The following is a 12,755-nucleotide window of genomic DNA, read 5'->3' as shown; positions in this document are numbered from 1 at the left end:
TGGGTCACAACATGATGATTTCGGCTCTTGTTGAATGGCTAGGATCCTGCACACGTGTCATGTTAGTAAATGTTTGACCAGCATGAAGAATTAGTAAAGTTGAGGTGATGATATATATGATCCAATTGGCCTTGTTTAATGAGGGCCAACTGGGGTTCGACACGGGTCAGGCCAAGCCCAGTGGGGCCCAACATCAAGAGGAGTCGCTGAGGCCTAATGCCAACTCAAACTGCCGTATCAAATGCTCAAGTCCTAAGGCTACTCATGCTAATTGGGTTGGATCGAATTAATACCTGCAACTAGTAAATACTTGGCTTTCTTTAAAGAATAAATCACTCCAAGGAGCATATTTCCAACAACTGTCCATTTTGAAGTTTCCAAACCTGACGGCATGCAATTGATTAAGAGATTTAGTGCTTCTCACATACGTTGGCTTTCGGTTTGGTTCGGTCACATGTGACCTGTGAGGGCGTGTGAGAATTGATTCTGCTGCTCGATTCAAATCCAATAATTTGACCCCAAGCACTAAGATAGATAAATACGTTAAACGTTAGCCCATATATATATATATGACCAAGGCCTGAGAAGATCAGTTTACTATTCAACCACTCACAATATGATTGTAAAATCATCAGGTGATTATAAGAGGGTGTGGTTCTTTCTCCGAAGATGGGTTGCACCTTGCCTTCTATACGAAATGATTTTTATAAATGGAAATAGTCAAACAAAAAGGAAATACTTATGGTCGATTGCGGGGAGTAACAATAAGATGCCTTTCTGAAAGATGAAGTGATTATATTGATATCAGGAATAATCTAACTCAAAAGCATAGACTTGGAGTATAACTAAAGATTACTGCTACTGTATTATGACTAAGGATTACAACTACTCCTAGGATAGAGTTAAGATATGATAAGGAAAGATAATTTGAATTGATTGTTGGGTTGATATGAAACGATTCGCTTTGCTGAACTACTTGCTATTTATAGATCTCTATTGTAGTTTCTTTTTTATGCGTTTCTCTTCTTTATTTCAACGATTATGATAGTTGAATCTTTGCCAGATCGGTCTTCTGGATCCTTCCGTCTCTTCGTATCCCTTTAACTGTTCTTTTCGGCTCGACTGTTTTCCGCCTCTTAGACTTCTCGGTCGTGTATCATCCAGCTTAGCACCAGTTGTACTTATGTGAAAAGTGCTATAAATATCTCTAAAGATCTTTCGCATGCTATTTCTTTCCCATGCAATGATACGTGTCCCTTCCTTATTGGCTATTTTAAGAACAATTAGAAATAGGGTACAACATTGCCCCCCATGTCGCTTCGCCTTTGGCCAAGAAGGTAAAAGCGACGATGGCTCGTTGTTTGGTACAATAAATGCAATCAGCCATCTTTCCACATGTCATCTTTATTAGTGTAAATCACGTGAGTTCGTATGTCATGTAGTCGGTTAAGCCCTAAAGACCAAAGACATAAGATGACATGAAGTAGCAATGAGTGAAGAACAGGTTAATGAGGTGACTTGGTAACCCTAACCTTACAACCTTTAGCCTCTAGATGATATGAACCCTTATGAGTAAACCTTGGTTGATCATCACATAGCCTTAGGAGACAAATTGCAACATGATAAGTAAGGCTAAAAGAAGTACAAAATTGCTGTAAAAACATATACCCAAAACAACAATTTTTGAGTGAAGCTTGATGCCATCTACAGGCCGATGATGCCTCTCGAGCGAACCTTTGATCAATCGAAGGTTTGGGTTCGAGCAATCAAACTCGAGGCTTGATCGATTAAAGGTCGCCAAAAATGCCTAGCAACAAATTTACTAAATAGTTGGAGTTTCTTGATCCATTGAAGGACCCTTCGATGCCATCGAATGAGAGTTTGATTGATTGAAGGCATCGCTTAATCGATAGAGAGGCCCATTTTCTATCAATTTTTTTACTATTGGAACTCAGTTCTTTTATATAGGGCATTCGGTTCTTGGGCATTTTAATGAGATTTTAGTGTAATTAGAGGCTATGTGTTTTCCCACTCATACCACATATCTTAGTCTTTATTTCAAAGAGTTTTCATGCCAATCTTCTTATGATCATTCACTCTAATGAGCATTTCATACTCCTATTCGAAGTATTAGATAAATTATCATATTTCCAGAGATTAGACACTATGCTTATAGTAAAATCCATGTCTAAACTCTTTAGACTACCCATTTAGGTGAATCCTTTAAGTTCACATCATTCCCATAAGACGTAGGAGATTCCATCACTTCCCTTGCCTTGGTCACCTCATTGGCATATTACATGCAAGGTGAACATTCATAAGAGTTGAAGCATTGACATCAACGATAAGGGGAGCAATTAAGGAGCGAATTCAAGCACGTGAGAGGTTAGAAGAAGCAATTCAAGTAAGCCGCTACAAAAGGGACTCAATCCGCCATAAAAGTTGTCAAATTGTAAGAGTCCACATACTCATTCATTGTGTAGGATTGAGTATAGAGTCTGTGACCCAAACTCGCGTAAGTTCTTATGTAGGACCGTATCGCCACCAACACGGGTGAGTACGTATAAATCCTTGTGTATGCCTCTGGTAGGAGTACGCTTGATAAGTCCTTATGTAGGCCTCTAACGAGAATGTATGTTTACAAGTCCTTGTATAGGCCTTTGGTGGGAGTATATGCTTGTATAGGTTAGAGGTAAAACTGATTCAAGGAGAGTGTGTCTGCCAAAAGTGGAGTAAGGAAACTGAACCACTATACATGCTTGCGTTTGTGATTGTGATTTGAGCACGTTGTTAATTATACATGTGAATTTAATTTGTTGAATTATGTATGCATAATTAGATGTATGTTAAGTGTTGAATAGTTAGCACATCCCACACACAAGATTATTATCTTGTTTATAAACTAGCTATGTTATTGGCATATGATTTGTAGTATATGTGATTGGACTCACTTTGGCTCGAAAGCCTTAGTGTTAATTACCTTCATATTAGTTTAAGTAGGCAATTGTGTTTTAATTGTAAAATTTTTAATTGGTTCTAATCCTTATTCTAGGGCTTAGCCATAATTTTCTAGCTTCGTCAAGCTCCCGCATGTGCTGTGATAGACTATCCCATATAATTTCAATTGGTATCAGAACGGGTTGCTCTTCAAGGACTTAACCATCTAGAGTAAGATGTGAAAATGAGCATTTGAATTATGTTTACCCAAGTGGGTGATGCTGTCACATGGCCGCCTTATTTTGATGGGTCTAATTACGTCTATTAGAAGGCTTGGACGAAGGTCTTTTTAAGATCCCTTGACCTTATGCTTTAGGCTATTATCAAACAAGGATGGAATATGCCTATGGAACAAGTTGTGGTTGATGTTAGAACCATTAGCGCTTCCAAATAAAAATCCAAATGGAGTGCCGAGGAGAGAACACAGTATATCTATGATGATAAATCTCTCAATGTTATTTATTGTGTCGTTTATCTCCATGAATTCAAATGTATTTATACTTGTGAAACGGGAAAGGAAGTGTTGGACATATTGGAAATCACCCATGAAGGCACGGGCACCATAAAAAGATCGAATGTTCAGCTCTTAATGACCCAATTTGAAATTATAAAGATGTAATATTGAAACTTTTATGAAGTTTTATTCTAAACTTAATAATATTTGCAACTCCATATGAGGTTTATGAAAGATGATCCCGGATGGTCGTATATTCAAGAAAATACTTAGATCCTTTTTGGATAGGTTTACTCCCAAGATAACCTCAATAGAATAGTGTAGAAATGTAGACGAGATGAATGTAGAAGAATTCTTAGGTTTCTTACAAACATATAAACTACAATTTAAGACTCTCTCTAGTAAGAAAAAACTAGTCGTCCTTAGAACTTCACATACGCAAAAGATTGTTAAATATGAAAGTAAAAGTGATAATGATAGTGCTTTCTTCTAGGGTTTTTAATCCAATCATGTCCATGGTTGGCTAGATCCCTTAGCTAGGGCTGAGGGGTGAAGCTTGTAGCATGATTGAGATGGTTTTCTTGTTTGATTCTTGTTATTATTGAACTCCTTTGATTCTAGTTTGATATTTAAAGAATACTTTTAGTTTTTAATAGTTTGTTGTGACTTCAATTACAATAGATCTGCAATAGCTTGAAGTATCTTCTTTTTCTATTTGGAGTTTGTGAAAATAGAAATCCTGTTGTTCTCTATTGTCCCTTGGGCATGACTGAGTGATGGAATCCCTTATATTCTTCACAATTCTCCCATGTTGGTTGTTGGATCGGTATATCCTGTTGTCTATCATTGTTTCCTGGACATGGTTAGGTGATGAAATCACTTCTAATCCTCACGACTTTCATTCGTTGAGAATTAGGTCAATGAAAGTTCAGATATGAGTTTGTTGAATATCTTCCAATTGGATAGGATAGGACTCTAATTCCAATTGAGTGCCTTGAATCAAATAAGGAAACATTCAAATAGCTGTAAGTGGATCCCTGGAAACCTTAGTTCCCACCTTTAAATTCTTAAGTTTCTAAACTCATTATCTCAAAATTACTCACTACTTAATTTAGGTTAGATCTTCTTCTATTTTTTATTCTAATTACTTTCAGAATAGACACATAAGATTAGTCCTTATGGATTCGACCTTGGTCTCACCGAGATTATTACTACATCGCGACCCTATACTTGGGGTTATGAATAAGTTTTTTGGCGCCGTTGCCGAGGATTAACAGTTGTGTTTTTCTGAGATTGATTAGTTTAGAATTAGGTTAAGATTATGATTTATTTACTTTCTATTTATAGGATTTAAGGTTTCTTTAGAATTTTTAGAAACTAACTTATCTTTCTATTTTTGTAGGATCTTAATTTAGGAACTTCTAATTCGGTAACCTTTTTCTAACTTCTCTCTCCCTTTCCATTTTTAGATTAGGGATTGTTTTCTAGTTTGTTTTTAGAAACTTTCTAATTCTAGAATTTTATTTTTTTAGAAAACTAACTCATCTTTCTATTTTTGTTTTTAGAAAACTTCTAATTTTAGAATTTCTGTTTTTAGAAACTGACTAGTTTTATTTTGTTCTGCAGGATCTTAATTTAGGAACTTCTAATTTGTTAACTTCTTTCTAATTTTCTCCCTTTCTATTTCTAGATTTCTATTTTCTTCTTTCTTTTAGGTTTAGGTTAGATTCTGAAATTGAGGGCTGAGAGTGTTTCATGCCCAAGTGGGTCCGTGACGACACTCGACGTCTCTTGAGTGAAGGAGGATTAGTTAAGGGGTTATCTATCCATCACTGGATTAGACACCACTTGAGATCCTCAGGGTTAATTGAGGTTATGACTACAAATCAATCTATAAATCAACCAATGAACCAGCTGCAACCTCAAGTTGCAGAAGTCCAGGATGAGAATGAGGTGCACCATGCACCCCCGCCTCATACTTTATGAGATTATTTACAACCGGCGGGGGCGAGCACACCTTCCTATATGGTTTTTCTAGAAAATACAGAAAACATGGATATCAAGCCAGGAGTGATCCAATTCCTTCCAAAGTTTTTTGGACTTGAATATGAAAGTCCATATATACACTTGAAAGAGTTTGATGAGATTATAGCCACTTTATATTTTCCTAACGTGTTTGAGGACACAGTCAGGTTGAAACTCTTTCCTTTCTCCTTGAAAGAGAAAGTTAAGACGTGGTTGCATTCACTATGTGTCACACCCCGAACTCGGAAACTGGGCTCACAAAATTCTCGATCGCCGTATCTGGCGCCGACAACCTCCGTAGAACCCCATTCTCGGCTCCTAGCGCCCACATGCCGGATTCTGATCTAGGGATCCTACATGGAGGATTTTAAAATAAAATTTCATGAAGAAAAGCATAACCACGAGCATAACCCACAACAATAACAAGAAACATCACCACATATCCACTATAATAAAAAACTTTGAATACAAGGTATGAAGGGAAATACATAATAGAGATATTAAAAACTCTAGAAGCTCAGCCGCACGTCCTTGCCTCAATTTGATTGTGTCTAATGTCACCTGCACGCATTTATCGTGCATAAGCTTATAAAAAGCTTAAAGGGTGGTGTTAGTGTGCGTAATATAAGCGTGCTCAGAATGCAAATATCAGAGCAATAAAGAAACATGCTGGCAAGTCCATAAATACCAATAGTCTTATTCAGGCTATGCAATACAAAAACATAATAGGCTAATGACATGTCTAGGCCATGTAATGCAGAATCATAGTAACCTAAATGTCATATACCGAGGGTGCAATGCAATATGTAATGCAAAGGAATGATGAAGCTAGAGTTTATAGTCGAGATGATAATACGTGGTATCGCAAGCTGTGGGGTTCATCACAGGTGACTTCTATCCAAACCAGTCCTATACCTAAATTTGGATAGCTAGACTCAATATGGTAAACTCCTGATCTCAGGTTGGTCGCGCACCCCAACAGAAATCCTGGCCATTGCGAAGGTACACATAATGATTTGGTTACGCACCATCAGCTCGAGTGGATAATGGATGAATGAATGAATGAGTCAAATGCTGAGTACGCAACCCTCGCACAGTAGCTTGGTAGCACAATAGCCTGCAAATCACTGGTAGCTCACCCAGGCCCTTAGGCCCTTACCACATTAGTGTCCACCCACGTGTGCAACAGTAATGGGGTGTCATCATATCAGTACCATGCATCTCTGGATCATCATCGGGGTCTAGTACAATGCTGTCAGCCATACCAAGGCTATGCGGTGCAAGGCCTACGTGGCTAATGTCATATGCAAGATGCAATCATATATCATGCCAGTCCTCATTTGAATCCACTTATCAGTACGGTCCTTCTTTAGACAATCACCGGGGTCTAGTACACTCCAAATGGCACTGCTCCTCCCCCATGCGCGCAGTCTAAGTGAGCGTAAGAGACCTCACTATTCGCCTAACCAATACCTATCGGGCACGTCGATAGCAGACCCATTTATGAGCTGATCAGACTCAACCGGCATTGGCTCTACCCTCGGGCGGGCCCACTTTCAACTGACCATGACACAGTGGGAGACGCGGCCTAATGATATTTGGCACTCATACACTCATACATCTACTCGGTCTCGACGTCGAAGCATCCTCTTGGTACCATAAGGGTTTAGGGACTTTCACCCAGGGACATTTATGACGCCCCATGTAGAACCAAAACATTTTCGGTGTCCAATCCTGCTATCCACGATATGCCTGTGGAGGCTACGGCCTCGATGTTGCTATAGCGTACAATAATCATATCACACAAATGCAGGACGCATGAGTCACACTATCCAGTCATGCAGCAATCCTGCGTGTACCGCGCGCTCATATGGGGCAACTCCATCTCTCATGGAGTCCCAAAAATAACCAGCCCAATGGCATATGTTATGGTCAATCAGTCCTCATAACAAGCATGAAGATGATGCCTATGGCATGTGTCATGATGCATGATTATTAAACATAACAATGATCGGCGTCACACAATCACAATGGGTCTCACACATCGTAATGGCCTCATACAATCACAATGGGCCTCATACCATCACAATGAGCCTCACACAATCACAATGGGCTTCACATATCGCAATGGGCCTCACACAATCACAATGGGTCTCACACATCGTAATGGGCCTCATACCATCACAATGGGCCTCATACCATCACAATGGGCGTCATACAATCACAATGGGCCTCACATATTGCAATGGGCCTCATACAATCACAATGGGCCCCATACCATCACAATGGACCCCATACAATTACAATGGGCCTCATACCATCACAATGGGTCTCATACAATCACAATGGGCCTCATGCCATCACAATGGGCCTCATACAATCATAATGTGCCCCATGCCATCACAATGGTTCTCATCATGGCCACAAGATGGGTTCCAAGGTTTGAGTAGTACTACAGGGTATGGTGGAAAGCATTATTCTCAGAGGGCCCAATAAGAGAAAATGGAAATGAGCTTAACAATGGGCCTTAGGGAGTTTGCAACGTGGACAATTAACCATCATTGCTCCTAAGGTACGGCCCGCCTTAGATTCTAACTTATGATGGGGAATGGGCTTAGCAATGGGCCCTAGGGAGTTTGCAATGTGGACATTTAACCACCATTGTCTCCTAGAATGCGGCCCGTTATAGAGATTATCTCACAATGAGACCCATGGCCCTTAACTAGCCAGAAAAATTGATGGGCATCATAAACATTATCATATACTTCATGGTAGAGTCAACATCACAATTAGACCTCATACCAAGGTCTCATATATATCACAGTGGACCTCACCACATAGGCCTCAAATACATTGTAATGGGCCTCACCACATAGGTCTTATATACATCACAATGGCCTCATCATATGGGCCCCACATACATTACATTGGGCTACATCCCATGGTCCTCACATACATCTCATTGGGCCACATCCCATGGGCTTCACATACATCACATTGGGCCTCATACAAGGGTCTCATAAAACAGCCCATGGCCCATACAATAGCTAGAAAATAAAAGGGCACCATCTACAATATTCCACACATCATGTTGAGCCTCAAGCAATGACCCAAAGCCTAAATACATCAAAATGGGCTACACGATGGGGCAGCCCATGGCCCAAAAACATCATGGCCAAAGAGAACATCTTACTTATGTATTATGTTGGGCCTCATGGGCAACCCATATGCCTCAATTAAATGGCCAAGGTATAACCAACGTCCACCAATGTGGGCTTTACAAATTGGCCCAAAATTAGGCAAGTTGGATGGGCAGCAAAGATTCAATCACATACATCATATTGGACTTACAATCATCCCACAAGGCCTAGCACAATGGATGGGCAGCACTAGCATGCGGAGAGACACTAAAGCTGGATGTCCAGACCCATTTGGGCCTGCCTGGACGTCCAAAAATTTGGACAGAAAGGTCCTTGTACAATGAGATGGTTAGTGGGCAACACAAGGCATAAACGGGGCCCACAATCACATAGAAACACAGGCATAGAGAGTACTCAAAACACCCTCAATCTGGTGGGCCATACTACTCCAAAAAAATCAACTAGATGCAGAATTATCTAGGCCTTTGCTGGACATCTAGCCACCCAACTTCCTGGGCCTACTGGGTTCCAACAATTACATTATTTGGGCAAAACAATTAATTCATGGTAGCCCATAAATATCGCAGTGGGCCCCACCAGATGGAAACATGGATAGAACTCATAAAAACAAGGCGGACCTGCTGCTGGACTGCAGGTCCAGCAACACCCCAATCAATCTGGGCATCCAAAGGCCTGGACGGCTAGCCCATAACAAGCACATGGTGGGCCCTAACACTGGATGTCCCACTACGGATGGGCCACGTCCAAGTGGGCCACACAAAATGGGGGAAACGGCTAAGCACAACACGTCATCAAAGTGGGCTATATGGGACAACCCTTAACCTAGAAAATAAATGGGCAGCAAGGTAAATATACACATCAAGGTGGGCCTCACCGATCAGCCCTATGGTCCAGAAAAATAACTGGACAGAGTGCCTACAATACATGCATCAAAGTGGGCCTGTTGCAACACGAAATGGGCCTCACACAAGGGCCTAATGAAGCAGCCCATAGCCCTCACAATGGATGGAAAATAAATGGGTTCCACTCATATTATCTCGTACATCAATATTGGGCCTCTTGGGTCATCCCATAGCCCACATACATCAAGGTGGGCCACATGGGGCAGCCCAAAGCCCAGAAAAATGCTAAGTTAGGCTATGTCTAGTACATCCAACATGGCAGGCCTCTTTGGGTAGCCCATAGGCTCCAAAAATATAGCTGGGCCAAGTGTACAATATACCCAATATAGTGGTTTAAAACTCAGCCCATGAAGTTCACCATAATGGATGGATAGCACCTCACCAATAGGAAATTCTAAGGCTGGATATTCAGTATCTGGCCCACTAAACATCCAGAAAATCTGGGCAATCTGGCCCATATACAATTAGGTGAAAGGTGGGCCTAACAAGGCATCAAAAGGCCCAAGTCTTGCTCAATAAAGTGGTGGATATCATACAAAGAGATGGGCCTGTTGTTGGACTTTTGGGCCATTAGCACTCCAGTCAATTTGGAGGTCCAAGGGCTGGATGGCTGAGATTAAAACACACATCAAATGGGTCCCACGTCTAGGGGGATGGACGGCATAGATACAACACATCAAGGTGTGCCTGTTGCACCACAAAATGGGCCTCACTCAAAGGCCTAACATATATCATATTGGGCCTAATGGGAGAGCCCATGATCTAACCAAATAAATACACCATGGTGGCCCTGCACATGCCAGATGGTCCCCACCAGATGGACCAAAAATACATCATAATGGGGTGGGTCCTGCACATTTCAAATGGGCCCCACCAGATGGATATACAACGCTTACATCATTGTGGGGTCCACGGGCTGCACGACACTGATAAAACACGTACATCATGCCAGGGCCCACCGTCCATCAAGCTGGATGGTGTGGATATAATACATAAATCATGGTGGGCCACGTGGATGGGCGATGTGAATATACAACACATCACAAGGTGGGCCCTGCCAGTCCAGCAAACGGACAGGTAGCGTGGCTAAAACACATACATCATGGTGGTCCCCATGGACAGTGTGGATATAGAATACATAAATCAAAGGTGGGCCCCACCCCCCACACGTGTAGCACGTGTGGGGTGGGTCCCACGTCCTGAAAAAAAGGACGGACAGTTGGGATATAACCCATACCAGAATTTGCTGACGTCAATGCAGCAACATTGCTGCGTGGGACCCATCGTCCCACGTGGATGGATAATTATATATATATATATATATATATATATATATATATATATATATATATATATATATATATATATATATATATATATATATATATATAAATGGTGGGTCCCACCGTCCAGCAGCTGGATGGTGGACCACACATTCATCACAGTAGGCCCCACGTCTTTTGGACGACCTGAATGAAAAAACATACATCAGGTGGGTCCACTCGTGTGGCCCACCATAACTTTGCAACAAAGCTGATATTTGTGTTCTCCTTCATCTAGGGGCTAGACATCAGCAAGGTGGGCCCCATGGGCCGTCGGCACGGATGAAACATATACATCATGCAAGGAGTCCATGTGGGTGGGCCACCCATCTAGAAAATTAGGTTGATCTATGTGTTCTCCCTCATCCAGATTGGCCCAAAAATTTGGATGTGTGACCATCCCATGTATGGACATCAACATACATTATGAAGTGGACCATTATGCAAGGATCAAAAGAGAGAGAGAGAGAGAGGCACCCACGTAGGATCTTGATCTCCTTCTTCCACCACTATGTCCTAGAGCTCCAAGGGATGAGATTCAATGGTTGAGATGGGGTCTTGATGGTTAGATAGTAAGGGCTTAAGGTTGGAAGTGGCTGGATTTTGGGAGTTTTCATGGACGGTTGAAGGTTGCTATGAATGGAAATGAAGAAGAAGAGAGGGAGGGAGAGAGAGATAAGAGAGAGAGAGAGAGAGGTGTAGCTTCTTAGGTAATGAGTGGTTGTAAGATAATAATTAGTTTGTAAGAGGTGTAAGAGTTTACTTATGGGAAAAAGAGAGAAATCATTACCTAGCATGGGGTGATGACATCACCCCATGATGGCCTAGGGAATGGTGCCATTGTGGCCTAGGGAATGGTGCCATTGTGCGGTCCACGGCCATAATAATGCGCAGTCTACATCTTATGATCTAAGCATCGGATTCGCGCATGAAACGCGGAGTCAGAACCGCAGTGACGACGTGGTCGCAATGGCATTGGTCTTAAGTTGAGTCGGCTCAGGTTTAAAGGATGCGACTCAGGGTTGCTCGGTAATGAAATCTATGGGTCATGGGTTGCCGGAATTTGACCGAGAGGACCGCAGGATCATACGGAACGGAATGGTCATTAGGACATCGGTCTGACACTACGTCCGCGATCTATTGACACATGGAATGACATGATGGAGTTCATAAAAAATTCTTTCTATACCATAAGAGGAACACCATCAGGAAGTCGATCATGAACTTCGTCCAAAAGGAAGATGAAACATTCTTCCAATGTTGGGAGCGGTTCAAGGATCTCGTCAGTTCATGCCCATAACACGATTTTGAAACATGGCGCATAACAAGTTTCTTTCATAACGGACTGACATCTTCCATGTGCTAATTCGTTGAGATGATGTGCAATGGGGAATTCATGAATAAAAACGTCGATGAGGTGTGAGATTACTTTGACAAACTCGCTGAAACTGCACAATCATGGGACATCACCCCAAGACCTAAAACCACATCTAAGCCTACTTAATCAAAGGAGCGGGGCAGATTATACCTTCTGAAAGAGGATAATGATGTCAATGCTAAAGTGGCTAAATCTCATAAGGAAATTCGAGGCCATGGAACTGAAGAAGGATAAGGCTAAGGAAACTATTTGTGGTATTTGTACTTGCAACATTCACACAACCGAAAATTATCCAACAATACCTGCCTTTCAAGAGGTATTGAATGAGCAATCCAATGCCGTGAATAATTACTAAAGACCTTTCAATGGACCTACCTCCAATACATATAATCCTAGCTGGAGAAATCGTCCAAACTTCAGTTGGAGGAATGATAAACTGCTATCCCTCAAGGTTTCTTTAATCAAATTCCAAATCAAGGGAAACCTCAAGAGGATCTGGTTCTAAAACATCTTCAA

At 41.4% G+C, this 12,755-nt stretch overlaps 1 non-coding gene across 1 annotated transcript; it reads right to left on the bottom strand.

Annotated features, from left to right (window-relative positions):
• Positions 1 to 12,062: 12,062 nt before the first annotated feature.
• On the bottom strand, positions 12,063 to 12,169 carry LOC131254640 (small nucleolar RNA R71). Its single transcript, XR_009175764.1, has one exon. It is a non-coding gene; the product is annotated as a small nucleolar RNA R71 (small nucleolar RNA).
• Positions 12,170 to 12,755: the final 586 nt, after the last annotated feature.

Source organism: Magnolia sinica, chromosome 8 (genome assembly GCF_029962835.1).
Source record: "Magnolia sinica isolate HGM2019 chromosome 8, MsV1, whole genome shotgun sequence".
Classification (NCBI taxonomy): Eukaryota; Viridiplantae; Streptophyta; class Magnoliopsida; order Magnoliales; family Magnoliaceae; genus Magnolia; species Magnolia sinica.
The sequence above is the reverse complement of the archived record's forward strand: the minus strand, read 5'-3'. Positions and strand labels throughout refer to the sequence as shown.